We start from the raw sequence: 24,150 nt of genomic DNA, 5'->3' as shown, positions 1-24,150 counted from the left end.
ATCTATATAAAGCCGCTGGGAGCAATCATCAGGAGATTTGGGCTGCAATGTCATCAGTATGTGGATGACACGCAGCTCTATCTCTCATTTAAATCTTCACCAAGGTTGGCTGTGGAAACCCTGTCCAAGTGTCTGAGGTCGGTGAGTGGCTGGATGGGAAGGAATAAGCTGAAGCTGAATCCTGACAAAACCGAGGTGCTGTTTGTGGGAGACAAGGGAAGATTAGGAGATATAGACCTGGTGTTTAACGGGGTACGATTGCCCTTGAAAGACCAGGTCCGTAGCCTGGGGGTCATTCTTGACTCCCAGCTGTCTATGGAGGCTCAAGTTTCAGCTGTAAGCCGGGCAGCTCTGTATCAACTCCATCTGATACAGAGGCTACGCCCCTACCTTCCCAATCATCTGCTCCCACCGGTGGTACATGCCCTGATCACCACTCACCTAGACTACTGTAATGCTCTCTACGTGGGGTTACCCTTGAAAATGGTTCGGAAGTTACAATTGGTACAGAATGCAGCGGCGCGTCTGATTGCAGGCAGCCGCCATAGAGATCACATCACTCCTGTGTTGAAGGAGTTACATTGGTTACTGGTTGTGTACCGAACCCAATTCAAGGTGTTGGTTTTAACCTTTAAAACCCTATACGGTTGTGGCCCAGCCTATCTGAAGGAGCGCCTCCAGCATCGACAGGGATGCCGCTCAACAAGATCAACCTCAGAGGGCCTTCTCTGGATCCCACCAGTCAAAACAGCCAGGCTGGTGAGGACTCAAGAGAGGGCCTTCTCAATAGTGGCCCCTGCCCTTTGGAACTCTCTCCCTAGTGACCTACGCCATGCCCCGTCTATAATGAGCTTCCGCAGGACCCTGAAGACTTGGCTTTTTAGGCGGGCGTTTGAGATGGGCTAGTTTTCTACTGTTTTTAAATTTTAATTGTTTTATATACTGTTTTATCTTGTACGTCGCCCAGAGTGGCTGGACAACCAGCCAGATGGGTGACTAACAAATTTAATAATAAATAAATAAATAAATAAATAAATAAATAAATAAAGGCTGATTGAGCATTTCCACTACCTCACTGGAATCAGATGCACAAGAGGGATACAGCTGGGTGTCGTATCATAGAATCATAGAATAGTAGAGTTGGATGGGGCCTATCAGGACATCAAGTCCAACCCCTTGCTTAATGCAGGAATCAGTCAGTCAAGTTTATTTGCCAGGCCATAGGCCAACACAATTAAGAACATAAAACAAACATATTAAAATTTTACAATTAAAACGGCATTAAAATAGAATCACTTTAAAACCGTTAAAACATAGAATAGAAGTATGTGTATACATTTATAACCAAAAGATCTCTAAGATCCAAGAACATTGTAATGTTTAGCCCTCAACTTTTGGGCAACAAAAGCGAAATGTGCCACCTTATTTGTGACTTGAGGGTCTTTATCTGCAAGAAGAAAGGAGATAATTTGATCTATATCTTTGGAACCTAAGGTACTGATCAGGGGATCCAAATAGATGGATCTTGGTTGGATATAGAGTGGGCAATCTAAGAGATAATGTGGGAGATCTTCCACCTTTCCTAGCAAGCAGATGCACTGTCTTTGTTCTCGCGGAAGTTGAAGGTAACGGCCAGAGATGAGGGCAGTGGGCATAGTCTGGAATCTGAGGGCTGTAAAAGCATGTCTTAAATGTACAGAATGGAGATATGACAAGTAATCAGCCCTTGAGTGGTCAAGTTTATAGAGACTATACCACCTTGAAAATTTGGAATTAAGGATGGCTAGCCTATCGATCCATATAGAGTGTTGAGCGATCTGTGCACTTATTTTACTCTTATTCAATAAAAGAGGGGACTTAGATGTAAAATGGTATTGCTGTAGAATGTTCAGGGATCTCTGCTTCCAGGATTTGTCCTTTGTGGCCTGATCAAAACAGGCCTTCGCCAAGATCTTAGAAGGAGCATTAGTTAGTGAAGACCAGTAAGTTAATAAGGTCTTGTGTATAAGAGCCGTGATTGATAACAGGCCGCATTCAGATCGTAGCAGAGCAGTAGGTGTACCGGGAGGTAAACAAAGAAGCTGTTTGAGAAAGTTATTCTGGACGGCCTCCAGAGTGGGGAAGGAAAGAGCATCCCATTCCCAGACAGCCGCCCCGTATAGGATCTGTGAGATAACCTTATATTGATAAATTTTCAGAGCTGGAGCCACCTGATAGCCCCCAACAGACCTGAAAAATTTAAGTATCGCTCCGGTGGCCCTAGATGCTGAACATTTAACTGCGGCAAGTTGTCTTTTCCATGATAGATTATCTTGAAAATGGATCCCAAGATAGTTAAAAGCACGACTCTATGGCGTGGTTTCCCATGGACCATTTATGCTGTCTAGATCTATTTCCAAAAACCATAACTTTGGTTTTCTGATAATTAATTTTGAGATGTTCCTTTTTACAGTAAGTGTCCAGGTTCGCCATTAATCTCCTTAAGCCAATTGGAGTGAGGGATAGCAAGATCATATCATCTGCGTAAATTAACATTGTGATCTTCCTATTACCTAATGAAGGGGCAAAGAAAGATGGATCCTGCAGCTCAGAAACAATATCATTTAAATAAAGGTTAAACAAAGCAGGGGCTAAAAGACAGCCCTGCTTTACACCTTTGTTCACCGATATTGGATCAGATAAATTGTTTCCCAGTCTAATTCTCATAGTGTTGTTCGAGTGTAATTCCCTAATCAGGTGTAACAAGCGTTTATCAATATTAGTATTCTCCAGCTTGGACCATAGACGCTCTCTATCTATTGAATCGAAAGCTGCCGCGAGATCTACGAAGGCGACATATAGGTGTTTTGTGGGTCCATGTATCGATTGATTGGTTAAGAAGTACAGAGTAAAGCAATGGTCTATGGTACTCTGGCCTTTTCTGAACCCTGCTTGTTCTGGATAGATAATTCTGTTATCAGCTTCCCATTCCTCTAATTTTAGGAGGAGAAATTTGCCATATAGCTTCGCTCCTACATCCAACAGACTGATAGGGCGATAATTGCGTGGATCACATCTCTGTCCCTTCTTGAAAATAGGAATGACTACACTTTGCTTCCAGCCCTCCAGTATTATACCAGTATTGTTTATCCTAGTGAATAATTTGGCTAATATCGGAGCCCACCAATCAGAGAATTTGATAAAAAGATCAGGGGGAATCATGTCTTCCCCCGGAGTCTTGCCTTTTCTCAGAGAAGAAATAAGCACTTGAATTTGTGTTAGTGAAACCGATGGCCAGTTAGGTAAGTTTATCTCTGTGAGTATTGGTAAAGTGGCAATACTATCTATGGGAATAAAATATAGATTATTAAAATGCTCTTGCCAAGCCTGGGTTGAGATTTGGTTAGTTATGGAGTGACTACCAGCTCCATACCAGCCCGAGACCATATCCCAAAATAGGCGATCATTACCAACTTGCTGAGCTTGAATAAGCTGTTGCCATAGAGTAATCGCGAACTGGGCCTTTTTTTCCCTTAACAATGTCTTGTAAGAGGAGCGAAGCAAAGCAAGGTGTTCACGGGTAGCAGTAGAAGGATCCCTTATAAATCTACGAGCGTAGTATACTAGATGCCGTTTGGCCATTTTACATTCCTGATCAAACCACCTCTTACCCAATGGACGTAAAGCCTTAGAAGGGCCATTAATTATTAACAATGGTTTGAGACAAGATATAATGGATTGGTAAGAGTCAAGAATATCGGTCTCAGGATTCATAGATTCTTGCCTGAGAGAGATCAGGGTATTACTATTCAGAGATTGTGAGATGGAATAATTTAAAAAGGGGGACCACCGACGTCTACGCTCTGCCTTTTGCAAATCCGTCGGATTTGCTGAAGTATCAGGGATTGAGAAACGTCGAGAGCGTAAAACCGTCAGAGTAGGAAAGTGGTCGCTTTCAGTTCTATCCAGTATTTGAAAATTGTAGACTTCTGGAAATAGGGATCTTGAGACAAAAGTGAAATCAATTGCGCTAGCTCCCATCCAGGAACAATATGTAAGGGCCCCATTAGACAAATCCAAAGGAGAGCCGTGCAGACATTCTAAATTGTGTGAATGGGTAAGTTCGGCAAGTTTTAGACCTTGTGAATTAGAAAGCTGATCCTGCGAATATCTAGGGATGGTAAGGTTATCTGTGACTGGACCCTGATTCCTAGACAACCCATCATGACGCCCAGGCCCCAGTCTAGCATTAAAATCACCACAAAGTATGATTCTAAATGATGGAAATTGGCATGCCACATGGGATAAGAACTCTGAAAGGTGGTCCCAAATGCAGCCTGGAATAAAACTTCTGGCCATATCCGGGGGTATATAGACATTTATAATGATAAGATCGCCTAAAATGGGGCCTGTTATTTTTATACCCTGTATATAGTGGTCACATTTTGGTAAAAGGGGTAAAGTAAGAACTGGTAAATTGGCTGAGATAAAAATGCAGAGGCCCCCACTACCCCTACCTTTATTACCAGATCTTACCGCTGGGAGGGTAAAGGCTTGGTATCCATTTAAATACACAGGGGTATCTGCAGGAACCCATGTTTCCTGTAGGCATATAATTTTAAAATCATAGAAAAAAGATAACAAATCAGCCTCTGTCAATTTGTTAAGCCAACCCCTTATATTCCAAGAGAGAATCGGGCAATATCATTCAGAGTTATATACGCCCCTCAGGTCTTGTCCGTTCTTCCGTGTTCGTGTAGCAGTTAAGATCCTGGGAATTGGGCTCTCTTGCAGAGAGGCCGAAAGTCAAGAAATTGACGATGATCTCTGGGATTGGGCTTGATCCATAGATGAATGGGCTTTATGCAGGAATCTAAATCAAAGCATTCCCAACAGACGGCTGTCCAGCTGCCTCTTGAATGCCTTCAGTGTCGGAGAGCCCACTACCTCTCTAGGTAATTGGTTCCATTGTCGTATGGCTCTAACAGTTAGGAAGTTTTTCCTGATGACCAGTCAAAATCTGGCTTCCTGCAACTTGAGCCCATTATTCCGTGTCCTGCACTCTGGGATGATCGAGAAGAGATCCCGGCCCTCCTCTATGTGACAACCTTTCATGTACTTGAAGAGTGCTATCATATCTCCCCTGAGTCTTCTCTTCTCAAGGCTACACATGCCCAGTTCTTTCAGTCTCTCCTCATAGGGCTTTGTTTCCAGTCCCCTGATCATCCTTGTTTTATTTATTTTATTTATTTATTTTCATTTCTAGACCGCCCATAGCTAATAGCTCTCTGGGCGGTGTACAAAACGAGATTAAAATACAATATAGAATAAAATCAGTAACAAAGGAACACATTAAACTAAAAACATTAAACATAAAGCATTAAACATTAAAAGCATTAAACATTAAAATGCCTGGGAGTATAGCCAGGTCTTAACCTGGCGCCTAAAAGAAAGAACCGTAGGCGCCAGGCGTATTTCCTCCGGTAAGCTGTTCCATAATTCGGGGGCCACCACAGAAAAGGCCCTAGATCTAGTAACAGTCCTCCGGGCATCCTGGTGAGTTGGTACCCGGAGGAGGGCCTTAGATATTGAACGAAGTGAATGGGTAGGTTCATAGCGGGAGAGGCGTTCCACAAGGTATTGCGGTCCCACACCGTGTAAGGCTTTATAAGTCAACACCAGCACCTTGAATCTAGCTCGGAAACAAATAGGTAGCCAGTGCAAGCGAGCCAGGACAGGTGTTATATGCGCAGACCGATTGGTCCTCGTCAACAGCCTGGCTGCCGCATTTTGCACTAGCTGAAGTTTCCGAACAGTCTTCAAGGGCAGCCCTACGTAGAGCGCATTACAGTAATCCAGTCTAGAAGTTACCAGAGCGTGAACAACCAAGGCGAGATCATCACTGTCCAGATAGGGGCGTAGTTGGGCTACTAAGTGCAGGTGGTAAAACGCGTTCTGTGCCACCGAGGCCACTTGAGCCTCGAGCGACAAGGAAGGGTCAAAAAGGACCCCCAAACTACAAACCTGTTCCTTCAAGGGGAGTGTAACCCCATCTAGAACAGGATAAGCATCCACCATCTGAGCAGGGAAAGAGCTCACCAACAGTGTCTCAGTCTTGTCTGGATTGAGTTTCAGTTTATTAGCTCTCATCCAGTCCATTATCGCGGTCAGGCAACGGTTCAGCACATCAACAGTCTCACCTGTGGAAGGTGAAAAGGAGAAGTAGAGCTGCGTGTCATCAGCGTACTGATGGCAACGCACTCCCAAACTCCTGATGACCGCACCCAGAGGCTGCATGTAGATGTTGAAAAGCATGGGGGACAAAACCGACCCCTGAGGGACTCCACAATGGAGAGTCCAGGGTGTCGAGCAATGTTCCCCAAGCACTACCTTCTGGCGACGATCCGCTAAGTAGGAGCAGAGCCACTGCCAAGCAGTGCCCCCAACTCCCAACTCCGCGAGCCTCCCCAGAAGGATACCATGGTCGATGGTATCAAACGCCGCTGAGAGATCAAGGAGAATCAACAGAGTCACACTCCCCCTGTCCCTCTCCCGACAAAGGTCATCATACAGGGCGACCAAGGCTGTTTCAGTGCCAAAACCGGACCTAAAACCGGATTGAAACGGATCCAGATAATCGGTTTCATCCAAGAGCGCCTGGAGCTGGCCGGCAACCACCTGCTCCAGAACCTTGCCCAAAAAAGGGACATTCGCCACCGGTCTGTAGTTGTTCAAAACATCTGGGTCCAGAGAAGGTTTCTTTAAAAGAGGTCTTATTATTGCCTCCTTGAGACTACCAGGGACTACTCCCTCTCTCAAGGAGGCATTTATTACCTCCCTGGCCCAGCCGGCGGTTACAGCCCTGCTAGTCTTCACTAGCCAAGATGGGCAAGGGTCCAGAGCAGACGTGGTCGCCCGCACCATTCCAAGCACCTTGTCCACTTCCTCGAGCTGCACCAACTGAAATTCATCCAATAATGAAGGACAAGACCGCACTCTGGACACTTCAATGGATTCATCTGTCATAACATCAGAGTCTAAGTCCCGACGGATGCATGCAATCTTATCCTGGAAGTGCTCCGCAAGTTTGTTGCAGCGGGCTTCCGATGTTTCCTTAGTATCATGAGAGCCAGAATGTAGAAGCCCTCGTACCCCCCTAAAAAGCTCCGCTGGGCGGCAAAGGGATGATCTAATGGTGGTAGCAAAATAAGACTTTTTTGCCACCCTAACCGCTTTTATGTACAACTTAGTGGAAGCACTTACCAAGGAATGATTACATCCGTCAGGAGTTCGCCTCCACCTGCACTCTAGCCTCCTTCTCTCTTGCTTCATCACTCTCAGCTCCTCTGAACCTGTTCCAGCATATTGATGACTAGAGTCCACTCCAAATCCTCAGGTGACCTCCGTAGTAGCATCATGTAGATGTGGAAATTTGTTAAAAGACATATTTTCTGTGAATCTTCCTCACCTCCAACCAGCCCAAAATATCAGACACCTCTCTGCCCTCTGGTCCATGAATACTTGAAATTGTGCTCTTGAGTTAACTCTGCCGGTATTAAGTCAATATAAACACTTTTATCAGTCAAAGGAGAAGCCAGCCTCATTCTTCAATTGAATCCAGGGAAGGATCCCCCCCCCTCTCCTTTTAAGCCAAAGCAACTGGCGTTTGGTGGAAATTGGAGGCTCTTCCTGCTTAGCAGAGACAGTGTGGGTTACTCATGAAAAGCATAATGGCTTTCATTCAAAGGTGCCATATGGCTGCTTATAAGATTTCTGCACAGCAATTGCTGTAGCAGCAACTAAACAAATGACACTGTAGCACAATATAATGCCTGTCAAGTGTGGTGATAAAGAATGTTTTATTCCTCTGCTCTCTGTTTCTCGCTGCTTCAGTTTAGCCCTGGCAACATAGGCAGAGGAGCAACCACTAGATAAACTATCAGGCCTCCCAGAGTGGCTGATGGCCCTTGCTTGGCTGGAGTCCTTCTCTCAGACAGCCAGTTCAGGTATTGCCTTTAAACAGAGCTTGGAAACGTTACTTTTTTGAACTACAGCTCCCATCAGCCTAATCCAGTGGCCATGTTGCCTAGGGCTGATGGGAGTTGTAGTTCAAAAAAGTAACTTTTCCAAGCTCTGCAGCAGCTCTCTTAAGGAACCTGTGGCCCTCCAGATGGTTGCTGAACTACCATTCCCATCAGCCCCAGCAAACATGGCCAATGGCCAAGAATGATGGGAGTTGTGGTTCAGCAACATCTGGAGGCCCAAAGGTTCCTCACATCTGCATTTGGCTCAGGGGTAGGGAACCTGTGGTCCTCCAGCTGTTGTTTGTCTACAATTCCTATCATTCTTTACTATTGGCCATGCTGGCTAGGGCTGACAGGAAATGCAGTCTGACATAAGCAGGGCCACTGATTCCCCACCCCTGATTTAGCTGATCATTTGAGCCTGGAATACCAGTGGTAATGACTGGAACATAGGAAGCTGCCTTCCCTATAGACCCTCTCGGGTGTGAAGATCAGCAGAGGGGACCTTCTTGGTAATTTTACCACCCTCAAACATTCAGGGGGTGGTGGCCCAGGAGAAGGCATTCTCTGTGGTTGGGAGCCCATAAGTTGTGGAATTTTCTCTCCACAGAGGTGTGCCTGGCAACACTGCTATACAGCTTTCGGCAAATGTTTGAGATGCATCCCGGCCTTTTATCCCAGTCTTTGGCACTTGAGATGTATGTTTTCAGGACCCACCTTATTCCTGTGACTGTAATTTGTTTTCATTGTTTTTAATATTGAATTTTAAAATGCCCTGGGACCTGTTGGTGAAGGGCAGACAATAACAATAATAACAATAACAGACCATCTAGCTCAGTATTATCTACACTGACTAGCAGCAGCAACTCTAGACAGGAATCTCTCTCAGTCCTACCTGGAGATGCTGGTGATTGAACCTGGAACCTTCTATATGCAAAGCAGATACTCTACCACTCAGCTACAGCCCATCATGATGATGATACCCAAGTGGAACCTACAAATCTGGATGAATGGAGAATTTCATTCAGTCTGCATTTTTAAGTGAAACAACCCAATTCACACCTCTTGGACTAATACACGTATTGGAATGTAGTCATCCTTCAGATTTTGTACTTATCTGAATTTTGCAATACTCAGTTCAACAAACCATAGCAGAATGCATTAAAATACATATTTCAGGATAAAATAGACCTAGAAATGTGGACATTGTGATAAAATGCATATTGAAATACACATGTTGTGATCAAAATTAAGCCCTAAGTTCATTCCATCCTGTTTCCACATTTGTCTGTGAATTTAGTTTTTAAATTATCGTTGTGAAAATTTGCATTTAAATTTATTTAAATTTAAATATATTGAAATATTAAAAATATTTAAATTTATTAAAAATAAATTCACAGACTAATGTGGAAATGTAAAGGAGTGAACTGAGGGTTCAGTATGTGTGAAAACTGAGATGGACTGGAAATAGACTGATTCATCCATCCCCACCTTCAACAGAAAGTTGCCAAAGAATAAACCACAACTGTAATTTACTTTTAAAGAGATGTTCACACAATTACTAATTGTGTAATAACACCTAGTTGTGCTGCTCTCGCTCTCTCTCTCTCTCTCTCTCGCACAAACACACACACACACCATACAGTATCAAAAACTGAGCTTGAGATTCCCTTCAGTTCCAAAACTGTTTTGTATTGTGTCATGGAGGGCTTCTGTTTGAGTGAGATGAGCCCAGAATTTCCTTGGATGCATAAAACTATTGCACAGTTCTTATGGAGCCTGCCCTGTATGATTTATACATCATACTGTATACATACTGTATACATACTGCATGCTGCTGTGTTCTTGTCTTGTTTAAAGTTGTGCTGTGCCTTATTTGTATACATTGTTTGATTGAAGAACTGCATCACAAAATTTGGAGAAGTGTGAATTTCAAAGGAGAGCTGTGTTTTGGTTCACATATGGAGAGTATGGATTTGGTAGGTTCACCTTTAAAGGCACACTGAACTGAGTTTCTCTCCATCTCTGTTCACCACTTAATTTAAGAGGAGAGCCATAGCTCAGTGGTAGAGTGTCTGCTTTGCATGCAGAAAGTTCTAGGATCAAATCCCAGCATCTCCAGGTAGGGCTTGAAGACAGACCTACCTGAAACCCTGGGGAGCCATCGCCAGTGTAGACAATGCTGAGTGAGATGGACCAATGCCTCTGACTCAGTAAAAGACAGCTTTCTATGTTCCTGTGTTAGATTTCAACCACAGATTGCAAGAGCATGTTAAGCCACCTTCATCTAGCCCAGTATTCTCTCATCTAACTGGCAGTGGCTCTCCAGGTTCTCAGTTAAAGCTCTTCCCTATCACCTCCTATTTGATCTTTTCAACTACAGGCGGGACCCGCTTATACGGCAGGTTCCATTCCGGACCCCCACCATAAAGCAGAAATCGCTGTAAAGCGGAACCCCATTGAGTATAATGGGGCGCGTCGCACAAAAATGCCGCGAAAATGCCGCAAAATGCTGCAAAATGGGCTAAAACGGGGAATGAAAGCTGCCGCATTAGCGGAACACTGGGAAGCGAAGCACCGGTAAGCGGGGTCCTACTGTAGAGATTTTAGGGGTTGGACTTCCTGCATACAAAGGCATACACTCTACCACTGAGCTGTAGCTTCTCCCATCTGTCACCTATGGCTATGTAGTGCTATACCACCCTGAAAAAACTTTTGAGGAAACTATTGTTGTGGTGGTTGTTAATTCTAGACCATCTTCCTGCTATACTTAGCCTGAAATGCGAAAAAAGAGGAGGGAGAAAGCCAAATAACTCAAGTTGTCCTATTTGTCCGGTGACAACTGAAAGCCACAACAGATGATCAGGCAAATAGGTTGTTTTTAAGCTGTAAAGATATCCATACTCTGTGTACCCCTCTTGATGCTGGACACATTTAATGGTCATTCTTTATATTAATAAATGGGTATATATTAGGGGCAAGGGAAGATTTCATTTGCTCTGCTTTTTGGAGAGAACTTACCTGATTTCCTCTTCCTGGGCCAGTGCTTGGACTGGAATGTAGATAGGCAGAGTAGTCTACACATCCACAAACCTCTTTGCACACTGGACCAGGATTTACAGGGTGGCCCACAGCCTGCCTTTTTATTTTATTTTCTTATATTTTCAAGTTGCTTGGAGCTAGAGATGGGGGAGAGATTCAATTCAGTTGACAGTTAAAGGCAAATCTATATCATTTGCACTTTCTGAAACAATATGAGAACTGAAATGCAGATATCCTTCCAAATTTGCACTTCTATTTTTGCAATGCAGTCCCCTGGTCAAGTATGTGCAAAAAATGCATATACTGGGGTAAAGTGTGCATAAAATGTATATATGAGTGAAAATAGCATACAAAAATGCCTTATACAGTATTAGGGAAAATTGCTTTTCAACAATGTGTATATTAGGCAAAACTGCACATAGGTGTATAGTCAGGAAAATTCACACCACAATGCTGATGAATTTTCTTGAGGCCTTTTATAAAAAAATCATAAACTGGTGTGGAAATATGGAGCACTGAACTTATGAATGGAAAAATGAGGAACTGGGAGAAACCAAAATTGACAGATTTACTCATCCCTAGCTGAAGCAGCTAGAATATACAGTTCCACAAAGCGCTTCAGAGGCCCATGCTTTTACTTTTGCCTACCTTGTAGAGATCCTACTTCACCTCTGACAAATCCCCCCCAAAACCTCTGAGGCATCTCCACTTCATGCAAATCTAATGCACACCTTTTCTGGTACGATCAGGGGAAAACAGACCATTAGGCTTTCAAACTCAAACAAAAGTTTACAAGGTTAACCAAAAAAAAGTGTTTTAAAAAGTAACTCAGGTGAAATGGCATTTTTGCAAAAACAACAAAAATGAGTCTTAACATGTTTTAGAATCTTAGTATATGAAATATCATATGGTGATAATCATGAGTCAAGGAAGAAACACAGCAGCCCTTCTATACCGAATCCATATTGCAAATTTGTTATTGGCATGCTGAGGTGTGTTTCCCGACACATTTCCCAAAAGTTTTCTTCCGAAATAAAAGAGGATTCCATTTTTCTGCTACTTTCTCAGGGCCCTTGGAATTTTTTTCAAATTTCAGTGGGTATGGGGTTTTGAGCGTACAAGGTGGTCTGTGTGGTCTTTCTACTGAATATTGTTCCAGTGCTCTGTAGCATCCCCAGCTGTCTACACTACTTGATTTGAAAAAGTCCTGTGGGAGGAGTTACCTGATGTTGTGCTTCCAGATGACTTGTTTACTGAGCATTCATCCTGATTTGTTTGCAGGGAGATTAGACAGTGTTGACTGTTTAATGGCCATTCACTCTGATTTGTTTGTTGGGAGATTAGATGCTGCTGCATCAAAGCAAGTGTTCTAGTGCATTTTTCCTGTCACTTTCCTTACTGCAAAAAATAAGGAGGAAGCAGTTTTGTTGCACAAGACCTCCCACTCAACTGTAATTGTGCAACCTGAATTTGCTGGTATGTGACTGAACCCCTCCTGAAGGTTGTGACAGTCTGGAAGCACCTGTGATGTCTCCCCTGTGCTTTAATGGAATTGAGGGCACTGAGGAAAGCTGCAGACTGCAGAGCACTGGGGATATTATTTGCAGAATGAAAGAAAGGGACACTTGCAAACACCCCTTGGCTGCCTCAAAAGTAAGGTAAGCTCAGACAAAACCTCTGAGACCCCACTATGAGAATTTCACCAAAAAGTTCCCTCCCCTTTGACAATTTTTAAATGAAATTTCTTCTCTCATTAACTGATGCAGAGTGGTTGAAAACAATGGAGGAAAAGTTTTTGGCGCAGTGCTAGTATTTGTTGATGAAATAACAGGTTTTCTGGATGCCTGTGTATTTCTTCCCCATGGAGTCATCAAAAGCCTGTGCTAGGCCTATAATATATATTCACTTTCTGAACTGCACCTTATATATTTACGCCTGCATTATGCTCTTGTTTGGAATCACACTCGAGGGAAATTCAGTTTAGATATAGTCTTCTGGTTTTTTTTTTTAATTTTAAAAAAGCCTGCAGTGATTCCATATGCTGTCGCCTTCACTTTCCATTTCTTAGACAAATTGTTCCACATCTTCTGAATGCACCTTCCATACCTCACTTCTTCCCTCTCTTTCTCTCTCTCTCTCTCTGCCGACAGGCAACTCATCCAAAGAGTTAACCATTCCAAATCGTTTAATATTTATGCAGCTCTCGTGCTGTTCAGCGACTCCTTTATGTGGGATTGCATATTAGATAAGATCACAGATCCACTCTGAGCCAAATGCTGTAGTCCTACTGAGGTCTGACTGTACTTCAGATGTCAAAAAAATATGAATAGGTGGTCTTAATGCTCTCCTCTGGTGTTATATCAGTCTATAGAGAATATAGCTTACAACAGATTAGAAGCAATAGAGGACTTGACATATACTGAAAAAGCAGGAAGAATGATGCTTGTTGACATTATCGGCTAAACCTGTAGGGGAATTTTCTTTCTTTCCTTAAAAAAAAGAAAGAAAAAGAAAAAGGATATTTGCTTATTTGTTCACCTCTGCTTTCCTCTTTCTAGATCCACTTGCAGTTTATCTTTCCAAAGTAGGTTTTGTTTATCTAGCCATTTTAAATGAATGTCTAGCAGGTACTTTGTATGGGCCGAATCACCGTAGTATCTGAGCATCTTACAAGCCTGCCTGGCCCTCTGTTGCTTATTTAATATTTATTTGCCTTTGCAGCTATAACTCACTTGCTTAAAGGTTGTTTTGTCCCACTTATAAGCAGCTGCTGGCACCTGGCTACCACACTGCCTGTGTATTTTGAGAGTTTGCCACGCTACAGTGTCGAGGCACTGGATGCTACAAATGATCTAGGGGAGCCCAGTAAACAATCTGGGGCCACTCATATGTTGCAGCATAACTGAAGCTAAATGTGTGGAACTGATTGGTGCCCAGATGTGAGACCATTGTGAGCTCCGATTGACCTGCTCTGAGCTTCTTAATGAAGACTTGGATATAAGTACAGCACATCCATAAGGGTTGTGCAGCGAGTCCTATTATTTAAATAACATAAAGAATTACTTGATTAAAAGATCTGTGGATTGTAAACACTCTCCAGGCCCAATCACAAAGTAGGGTACGTATGAAAATTCTCAGATAGTTTTGCCAGTTAATCATCAAATGCAATGGCAGCTGGTGCCCATTGGGAGAGATAGGGTGGAAAGCAGGGAGCCCAACAGTAGGTGGAGCCACAGTCAATGATAGGTAGTGCCAACTAGTTCTAGTTTTGCCCCCATCCTCCTCTCTGGTGAGTTTTACAAGGGCAAATCTGGGACAAAGGAGGAGGAAGCTGACAGCCAGGGCCAGCCCTGAGCAGGTTGTAAATAAGAAGGCAGGCAGGTGGGGGCTGACTATGGGCAGACTGTGGTTGATGGGAAGGAGCCCTATTTGCCCTAACACCTTCCTCCACTGGTCTGATAGATGGATGCATAGCTTTGATCTAAATGGGTGACTTGTAGGGTTGCCAGGTCTCTGGTTTTAGCCCAGAGACTCTGGTTTTTTTGGATCCTCTCCCGGTCTCTGGGTGAGTCACCTTAATCTCTGGATGCTTAGCTTTCATATAAAAAAAAAGTTTCTAGGTGGTCTGGTTCAAAAGATATAAGCCAAAATGTCAGCTGCTGCCCCCCCCCCACAACTTCTGTTAGTACCGGCTGGACTAATCTCTGCCCTTTCAGGTTTTTAGCCAATAAGTGAAGTCAGGGTTGTGATTGACAAGATTTGTTGATCCTCAGGCAATAGCTAAACCCACAGTTTCCTTTTCCTGCTTGTCTCACATCAGGAATTCAGTAAATATATAGCTTTTAGCAGCATAAAGAGTACTTTCTCTGTACAGGATTGGAACTTGCTTCTGAGCAAACAGGCGTAGGATTGCACTACAACAGAAGATCATAGCAGGATCTTGGTAGGCATAGAAGTATACATGCAGGGTGTTTTTAATTACTTGCAAAAATGGCATATTATATATTTTATGTTTCAAATAATTTTTGAACAGAAGTTTTAAAAAGTGTACATGCTGCAGTGTTATACTTTTCTAATTAAGGAGTCAAACAAGTTTAAATTTTACTGGACTGTTGAAGAGGGCAGTCTATTCGTCATATTCATAACATGTTTTGAAAACCTTCCCAATATGAAGCTTTTCTGGGAGTAAAGCTGCAATGCTAATTCCACATACCTGGGAGGTAACCTCAATACTAGTCCATGTCATCAGTACTGAGCTTAATGCTACTAAATGGCCTGATTCAGTACAAAAGAGGAAAGAGACCCAAGGGCCACAGTGACTCCAAAAATTATTTATGTATTTTATTTTCAACATTTATATACCACTTTATTGTAAAAAAACCTCAAAGCGGTTTATAGAAGGAATTAAAACAATAAAATTACTGGCAAAAACAATTAAAGACTTAAAAACATTCAAAATAATAAAACCAACAATGAGTTAAATAGAGATAAAAAAAATCTAATAGCTACTACATGCCTGGGTAGGCTTGCCTAAACAAAAATGTTTTTAGTAGGTACCAAAATGAGTACAATGAAGGCACCTTCCTAATATAAATGGGCAGGGAGTTCCAAAGCATAGGTACTGCCACACTAAAGGATCGATTTCTTACAAGAGCAGAACAGGTACTATGTGGACCCTGTAACATGGAAAGCACACATTGAACTTGGCCTGGCAGCAAATCAGCTACCAGTGCAGATTTCAGCGCAGAGGTATTATGTGCTGATAGGGTCTCACTCATGTCAGCAGTCGTGCCGCAGCATTCTGCACTAACTGCAGTCACCAGCTCACGTTGTGCTGCATGGGGATTTCTGTGACGTTGGCTGACTGGCTGACAGGATTTTTTTTAGTTTTGGTTAGGAACCCTGACTGGTTGTGAGATATGGAGTGTTCTGTCTTACTCATAAAATCTTGTTGTGGTTCGTATGGTATTGCATTTAGGGAATCAGCACTGTCTTTTCTTTTCTATTTGCATTTTATTTATTTATTTATTTATTGCACTTGTATACCGCCCCATAGCCAAAGCTCTCTGGGCGGTTTACAGCAATCAAAAACATTAAAACAAATATGCAATTTAAAACACATATTTTAAAAACAATTTAAAACACAATTTTAAAATTTAAAACAATATAAAAACAATTTAAAACACATGCTAAAATGCCTGGGAGAAGAGGAAAGTCTTGAGCTGGCACCGGAAAGATAACAGTGTTGGCGCACAGGCGTATCACGTCAAAAGGATCATTCCATAATTTGGGGGCCACCACTGAGAAGGCCCTCTCCCTTGTTGCCACCCTCTGAGCATCCCTTGGAATAGACACCCGGAGGAGGGCCTTTGATCTTGACCATAGTGTATGGGTGGGTTCATATCGGGAGAGGCGTTCCATCAGTTATTGTGGTCCCAAGCCGTGTAAGGCTTTATAGGTCAAAACCAGCACCTTGAATTGAGCTCGGAAACATACAGGCAGACAATGTAAGCGGGCCAGAATCGGTTTTATATGTTCGGACCGTCTGGTCCCTGTTACCAATCTGGCCACTGTATTTTGCACAAGCTGCTGTTTCCGAACCGTCTTCAAAGGCAGCCCCACGTAGAGTGCATTGCAGTAATCTAATTTGGAGGTTACCAGAGCATGGACAACTGAAGCCAGGTTATCCCTGTCCAGATAGGGACATAGTTGGGCCACCAACCGAAGTTGGTAGAAGGCACCCCGTGCCACCGAGGCTACCTGAGCCTCAAGTGACAGAGACGGTTCTAGGAGAACCCCAAGCTACAAACCTGATCCTTCAGGGGGAGTTCAACCCCATCCAGAACAGCTTGGACCACCATCTGGTCAGAAGAACCACCCACTAGTAGCATCTTAGTCTTGTCTGGATTGAGCCTCAGTTTATTAGCCCTCATCCAGTCCATTGTTGCAGCCAGGCACCGGTTCAGCACATTGACAGCCTCACCTGAAAAAGATGAAAAGGAGAAATAGAGCTGCGTGTCATCAACATACTGATGGCAACGCACTCCAAAGCTCCGGATGACCACACCCAACGGTTTCATGTAGATGTTGAACAGCATGGAGGACAGAACTGACCTCTGCGGAACCCCATACTGGAGAGTCCAGGGTGCCGAGCAATGTTCCCCAAGCACCACCTTCTGGAGGTGACCTGCCAAGTAGGAGTGGAACCACCGCAATGCAGTACCTCCCACTCCCAACTCAGCTAGTCTCCCCAGAAGGATACCATGGCTGATGGTATCGAAAGCCGCTGAGAGATCAAGGAGAATCAACAGAGTCACACTCCCCCTGTCTCTCTCCCGACAAAGGTCATCATACAGGGCGACCAAGGCTGTTTCCGTGCCAAAACCAGGCCTGAAACCCAACTGAAATGGATCCAGATAATCGGTCTCATCCAAGAGTGTCTGGAGCTGGCCTGCAACCACTCGTTCCAGGACCTTGCCCAGGAATGGAACATTTGTTACCGGCTTATAGTTATTAAGATTTTCTGGGTCCAGGGAGGGTGTCTTCAGGAGTGATCTACTACGGCCTCTTTCAGGCAGCCAGGGGCCACCCCCTCTCGCAGAGAGGCATTAATCACTTCCCTGGCTGAGCTAGCTGTTCCATCCCTGCTAGCTTTTATTAGCCAAGAAGGGCAACGATCCAGCACAGAAGTGGTTGCACGAACCTGTCCAAGCACCTTTTATTTACCTCTGACCTTACTCCCTTACATCCATAGAAGCAATAACAGTGGTTCCATGTGGTCAGCTCAATCCCCTTAAACCCACTGATAATGCATCTTGTTATTTGCATGATGGTTTGTTTTTTGTCCAAAAATGATGGTTTGTTTTTTGTCTGCCGCTGTGATAACGCTGAAGTGGAGTCTGTTTTACATGTTTTGTTTAATTGTAGGTATTATGAAGGGGCCAGAAAAGATCTCTTATACCCCATTATGCAGTCCCTTCCAGGCCGCCCCCTTGAGTCTCTTCTGCCTGTCTTACTAGAGGGCTCTGATAAGGCAATTACCGTTCAAGTGCCAAATTTCTGAACTTGGCCATTGTGACCAGACCCTGTAAGATTGTGAATTGCAATTAATTTTATCATATTGTTTTGATGTCTGCCATAGCTCTGTCACCAAGTAGTCTCATGTTAATATTTTTATATTGTATTGTGGTCGGTTGACTGAAATAATAAAAAGAAGAAGAAAAGAACCCACTGATGATGCATCTTGTTATTTGCATGATGGTTTGTTTTTTGTTCAATAGTAGAAAAAGAGAATTCACATATTGGGAAGTGTGGCTGTAATTGTTGTTGTTCCCAAGCAACTGCCTGTGAAGGTAGACCAAACCGTGTGTGTTTTCTCTCTGTCAGTTATTACTCACTGGAATTGGGTTGGCTGTCAAAGTGAATTTATAGCAGCCCACAGAGTAGGCAGGAAAGAGTATATAATCTTCTTACTCTTACTCATTTCTCAAACCTCTCTGCAGTGAAGGTCAAGTCTGTAAAGAAGTTTGGAGCAGCCACATTAAAAGGCAGGCAGAGCATTCCAGGCAAGGGTTGCCAACCCTGCTTTGATATGGATATCATTGCAGAGGATCCCTAGTCAAGCCTTACCAACAGCACAATCCTAAAAATATCTACTCAGAAGTAAGTCCTGTTGAGTTCTATAAGAATTTGGTTTTTTAGTTAGGGTGCATTGTACAGATCTCATTTCACCTTGGACAAGCCCAGGATCCCTCCAAAGCACCCCCCTTCAATTGGGATTCAGGATTTGTCCAAAGCTGCTGCACACCCCCAGTTTTACTCTTATTTTTTAAAGCCTGAATTTGTACTTGATGAGGTTTGTGCCCTGGCTTTCATCAACACCACCTTATAAATACTGCTTTCTGTCTGACTCCCCAAGCGTGCCTTATAAAAGAGAAATGAATGGAATTTCACTGTGTTTTCAATTTTAGCTTTAAAAAGGGGAGGCAGAGAATGGCACTCATGTCAGAATGGAGTAATGACAGTGCTTAATATTTACTAGAAGACTAGAGGATGTGGGCATGAGCTTGAGGTTTCTTGAGTATTTTGGATTTTACAGAACACGGTGGCCTGCCTCCTGGTTTGAGTGGCTCACCAAAAGCACATTATATTGTGTGCATTAGCTCCTCATACTTTTTAGTTTTTGTCCAAAGTTGGAATGGCTTGGGGCATGTATAATTTGTAGGTCACACTAACCTACATGTTGCTGTTTCAAACTTGGTGTCAGCAAGCCCTCAGAAGCCCATCAGGGTTTCCTCAATAAGATCAATAACAAAAGACAAGCTTCTCTGAAAAGCAGTGTTCATATTCACCACTCAGCTTTATGTACACTTTACAGCCAGTCACAGGTGGTTCTTGGCTATATTTTATAGGGCCATCATCAATTCAGAGTGGCACAGAATCATAGAATAGTAAGTCGGAAGGGGCCTATAAGGCCATCGAGTCCAACCCCCTGCGCAGTGCAGGAATCCAACACATGCCCAACAGATGGCTGTCCAGCTGCCTCTTGAATGCCTCCAAGGTCAAAGAGCCCACCATTGGTTCCATTGTTGTACCACTGTAACAGGAAGTTTTTCCTGATGTTCAGTCGAAATCTGGCTTCCTGTAACTTGGGCCCATTACTCCGTAGCAGTGAGGTTCACCAGACCTGTCCTGAACCCCGTGTGAGCAGTGGTGTAGTGATACATTTTGAAGTGCAGGGACTCATCATGACAGTCCCTAAAGCCACATTCCCAAAGAGTCTATAGCCACATACCCCAACAAGAGTCCAAAAGTGTAGGCAGCTGTGTTGATCAGGTAGAGAGAGACAGAATGCTCTTTTGTACAACTGTGAGGACCATTCCATGGAGATTTCTTCTTCCGTTGTTTCCTATTCTGCCTTCAGCTGAGAAAAGGTGGAGTAAAATGCTGCAATTAATTAATTAATCAATTAACATTCTCATGGCAAACTTCACAATCAATTAAGTGGATACATCCCTGAGATTGCTTCAGGTTTGGGGGAGTGATTGATTACCTTGGCCAATATGCAAAACAAAAAACAACCCCCTCTCCCATCACTTGGACATGTTGATGATTACAGTTAATTTACATGCCATAAAACAAGCCCTGGAGCAGACCCATCTTGCCCTTTAATCTAGCATTTGTTGCCTCTTCCTAACTTCAGTGTCTCCCTCTGTTTTTCCTTGGCAGCAGTGAGGCAATTGGCTATATTACAATGTGCCTGATAATGAAAATGGTTTCTTTGTCATGCGTTGGCTAGAGGTTTTGGTATAAAATCCTTAAAAGTTCACTGTGTGGCTTACGATGATGACATGGGTGCTCACTCAGTTTCCTTTGTGTCATGTAGAATTCTGAGGCATTACTTTGTATCTCTGTGACAGCCTTCCCCAACCTGGTGCCCTCCAGATGCTGTCAGTCTGTAACTCCCATTATCCTTGACTATTGACCATACCAGTTTGGGGAAGGCTGCTCTCTGACATAGCATGAAACTCGATATAGCATGAGGAGTTGATGCAAAACTGGAGAACACTCCAAATTTAAAGACAGGGAAACAATGAAGAATAATTCCCCTGTTGCCTCCACACATCTTTTAGATGCTGAGCTGCCAAAGACAGTTTTTCAATACTCAGGGTAGAGCAGGGTTCTTAAACGGTGGTCCGTGGACTTCAGTCCACGGCGCGTCTGTGGATTTTGTGGTTGAATACAGAACATCTCTGTCTGATTAACTATTCCTAATGATTCTTAAATGCATTTGCTATTGTTTCTTTTTATTTCTTATATTGCATTTCGTTGTATTACAGTTTGAATTCCATGGGATCCAAGCTGTAACACAAGAAAAATGCAATATGTAAGAAACCAAAGAAGCAATAAAAATGCAATGAGAAATCATATGGCTTCTAGCCAGTGCTTTTTTGGTTAAAAAATGAGGGGCTGGTACTCATACCTTGATAAAAGTCTGGTGAGTGCCAGCACAAAATGGTTGACATGGGCAGCAAAAAAAGAGGTGCTGGTACTCTGCACCGGTGAGTTCCATCACAAAAAAAGCTCTGCTCTTAGCACAGGGCAATACAATTGCTACAACAGGCAGAAAAACCATTAAGTAGTCCTCCAAGACCCTGAACAAATTTTCAAGTGGCCTATGGGGAAAAAAGGTTTGGGAACCATTGGTGTAGATCATTGCCTGCAGTAAGAATATTTGTTTATATCCAGGGCAAAATGTATCCAGGGATGGTCAGAACTCATCAACAGAACCCCATTTACTTTTGAATGATGATGTTCAGTCTTGGGCTATTTCAGGGGAGAACAAAGAGCTCCTGGAAATGCATGCAGAATGCCCACCCAAACTCATCTGGGATAAATATAAATATACTGTACTTAGCAAAGCCTTTCACAAAGGTCCTGGCTCCAGCGCTGGAGAGTGAGGCATGGATGGCAGGCAGGCAGGCATGGCGCGTGGGTGGAGAAGCTACCCGCCCTGCTGACTGGCTGATGCCAGAGCTGCAGAGCCGCCGGGGCGGCAGGCAGCAGCAGAGCGGCAGAGCAGGCCCTCTGGCCAGGTATAAAGACGAGGTTCTTGCCAATTGGCTGACCAAGAAGGAAACTGTGCAGACAATTTTCTACCCAAAGTGTGATGCAGCCTAAGCACCACCAACTCCTCACAAACCACAGCCTGTGCTCACAGACTTGAGCAGAGAAGAGGTGGCGATTAGGAACTCTAAGCCTCAGAAATAAATGGCCTGAGCATGCACAGAATGCACTCGCTTCACCAGTAAGGGCTCTCTGTATTTAATAAGGTGATTTTACCTGCTTGTTGCCCTCCTCCATGGTCAACATAATTTCAGTTTTCTGACACTTTCATAGAGTGGGGAGCAGGGCTGGCGCCAGACATGCTGGGGCCCTTGGGCACCAGCTTGCATTGGGCCCTGGCACGCATGTGCGCATGCACACATACATGCATGCGCGCGCCCAGGGCCAGCCCCAGACATGCTGGAGCCCTTGGGCAAAAGCCTGCCCCAGGCCCCAGCGCTCCCCTTCTGTGATTTGCACACGGCAAGAGCTTCGGGACTCTGCCATTCCCTTTCTTAACTTACCTTGTTCTGCAGTTGCGCACGCAGCAGTGCCCTTAAGAAAGATGGCGGCTGAGGTTTCCCTAAGGAGCTGAAGCCTCTGCTGCCATCTTGGTTCATGTATATGGATATTGTTTATGTATTTTGCCTTGTAAATTAATTTGATATGTTTTTTATTATGCCTTTTGTATTCTATTGTAAACCGCTTTGAGATCTTTTAGATAGTAAGCGGTCTATAAATGGAAATATTATTATTATTATTATTATTAAAGATAATCTCATTAATCATAACCCATCTCTGTGAAGTAAGGTTGCCTTGTTCCCATGTTGCAGTGGGCACCAGGATGAGGAAGGCTCCTCGAATCAGCCTGCTAATAGTAGCTAGACTAGGCCTTTAATAATAATTTTAAAGTGCTAACAGATTTTCATGAGTGTTTTTTAAACACACACACACAAATTGCTCTGGAATGTGGAGAACTGAATTTAAGACTGGAAAAATGAGCAATGGAGAACCAAAATTGATGGATTTGTCCATGCCTAGTAGCAGCTGATGGAAAAGCCTTATTTTTGAGACCCTGAAGAGCTGCTGACAGTCAGCATAGACCAAAGATAGGGAACCTGTGGCCCTCCAAATTCTGTTGAATTCCAGCTCCCATCAGCCCCAGGCACCAGGCCAGTGTTCAGGGACGATGGGAGCTCTAGTCCAGTAACATCTAGGGGGCCACATTTTCCTCATTCCTGGTGTAGACAATACCAGACTAGATAGACCAATCCGTGTTGCTGATGTTCATCTGCGATTGCTGAAAGAGACAATGTCACACATAAACACACACGCTAGAGCGTTGTTGCTTTTCTGGGCATTCTTTAAATATGTTTATGCTTTTAACAACATAAAACAGATGAGTGTATTGTTCTGGAACTCACAACTCATAAACCCCATGAAGCAGACTACAGTCGCCGCGAGCCTTGGAGCCCAGACACAATACACTGCAGATGATGAAAGCAGACACTACTGAACAGACATACATAATAGTCACTTATCTGGAAAGGAAGTTCTGTACGCTGAGGATGGAAATGGAAATGAGTAAAGGGGTGTGGGTGTTTTTTAATAGTGGAAATCAAAATTGTTAGAACATGCTGGCTTCCTTCCGACCCTAATGGACAAGGGAAGGGCATAGAATGATGCCTAATGGCCCACCAACACACACACATCAATGATACAGGGCTGTAATTAATGTTTTGAATGCGCCAATGAAGTGTTTGCAATCCTGGAGAGCCTAGACTTGATTCTAAGATGCCGACCCAGAGATTTCCTTCATGTGCACGTTTGTGCTTGATGTCATCTGTGCCAATAGATACCCCAGTTCAACAATGGAGAACATAGGCTTGGATCCAGTCTTTGCCTTCCACAGATGAAAGGTGCCTTCCATCCACAGGAGGCTTTTGGTTCAGCGGATGGAGGATGGGATCCTGCTGGCAGAGAGGGGGAAGTGACTTCTGCGGATTCCCTCTCCTCCAGAAACCACTAGTGGCACCTCCCACAGTTTTCCAGAGGGTTCTCCAAAACTCTGCTCGCAGGATATCCCTGCCTGCTGGAGCAAAGTCTAGATCCATTCAGCTCACAGCGTTTCTGATGGAATAATGGCTCTCCTAGGGTTCATCTTCCCAAGACAGGCTGAGAAAAAAACTCAGGCCACTAGCCCTTGGATAAAACTTTCAAGCCAAAGTCCACATCAATTTGTGGCAGTGGCAGTTTGTCATCAGGGTGAATAGGAAGCTACCACACTTGGAAGGGTATTGCTAACTCACAGTGATATTCATGGACATGAAGTTCTCTCTGGATACCCCTATTTATTTTATTTCAGGCACATACCCCTCCCTTTAGCCAAAAAGGCTCTCAAGGCAGCTTAGCAAATTACTAAAATATTCCCTGTTCTCAGCCTCACAATCTAAAAAGACATGGCACATGAGGAAAAAGGAACGGGAGGGAGGAGGGGAAC

General features: G+C 43.7%; 1 protein-coding gene across 3 annotated transcripts in view; it reads left to right on the top strand.

The window, feature by feature from the left end:
- Positions 1–24,150, top strand: part of TSHZ2 (teashirt zinc finger homeobox 2) — a 475,958-nt gene that overhangs the window by 129,341 nt on the left and 322,467 nt on the right. The gene's annotated exons all lie outside the window — the stretch shown is intronic.

The sequence above is a fragment of the Rhineura floridana genome, chromosome 6 (genome assembly GCF_030035675.1).
Source record: "Rhineura floridana isolate rRhiFlo1 chromosome 6, rRhiFlo1.hap2, whole genome shotgun sequence".
Lineage (NCBI taxonomy): Eukaryota > Metazoa > Chordata > Lepidosauria > Squamata > Rhineuridae > Rhineura > Rhineura floridana.
This window is presented reverse-complemented; position numbering and strand designations above follow the sequence as displayed.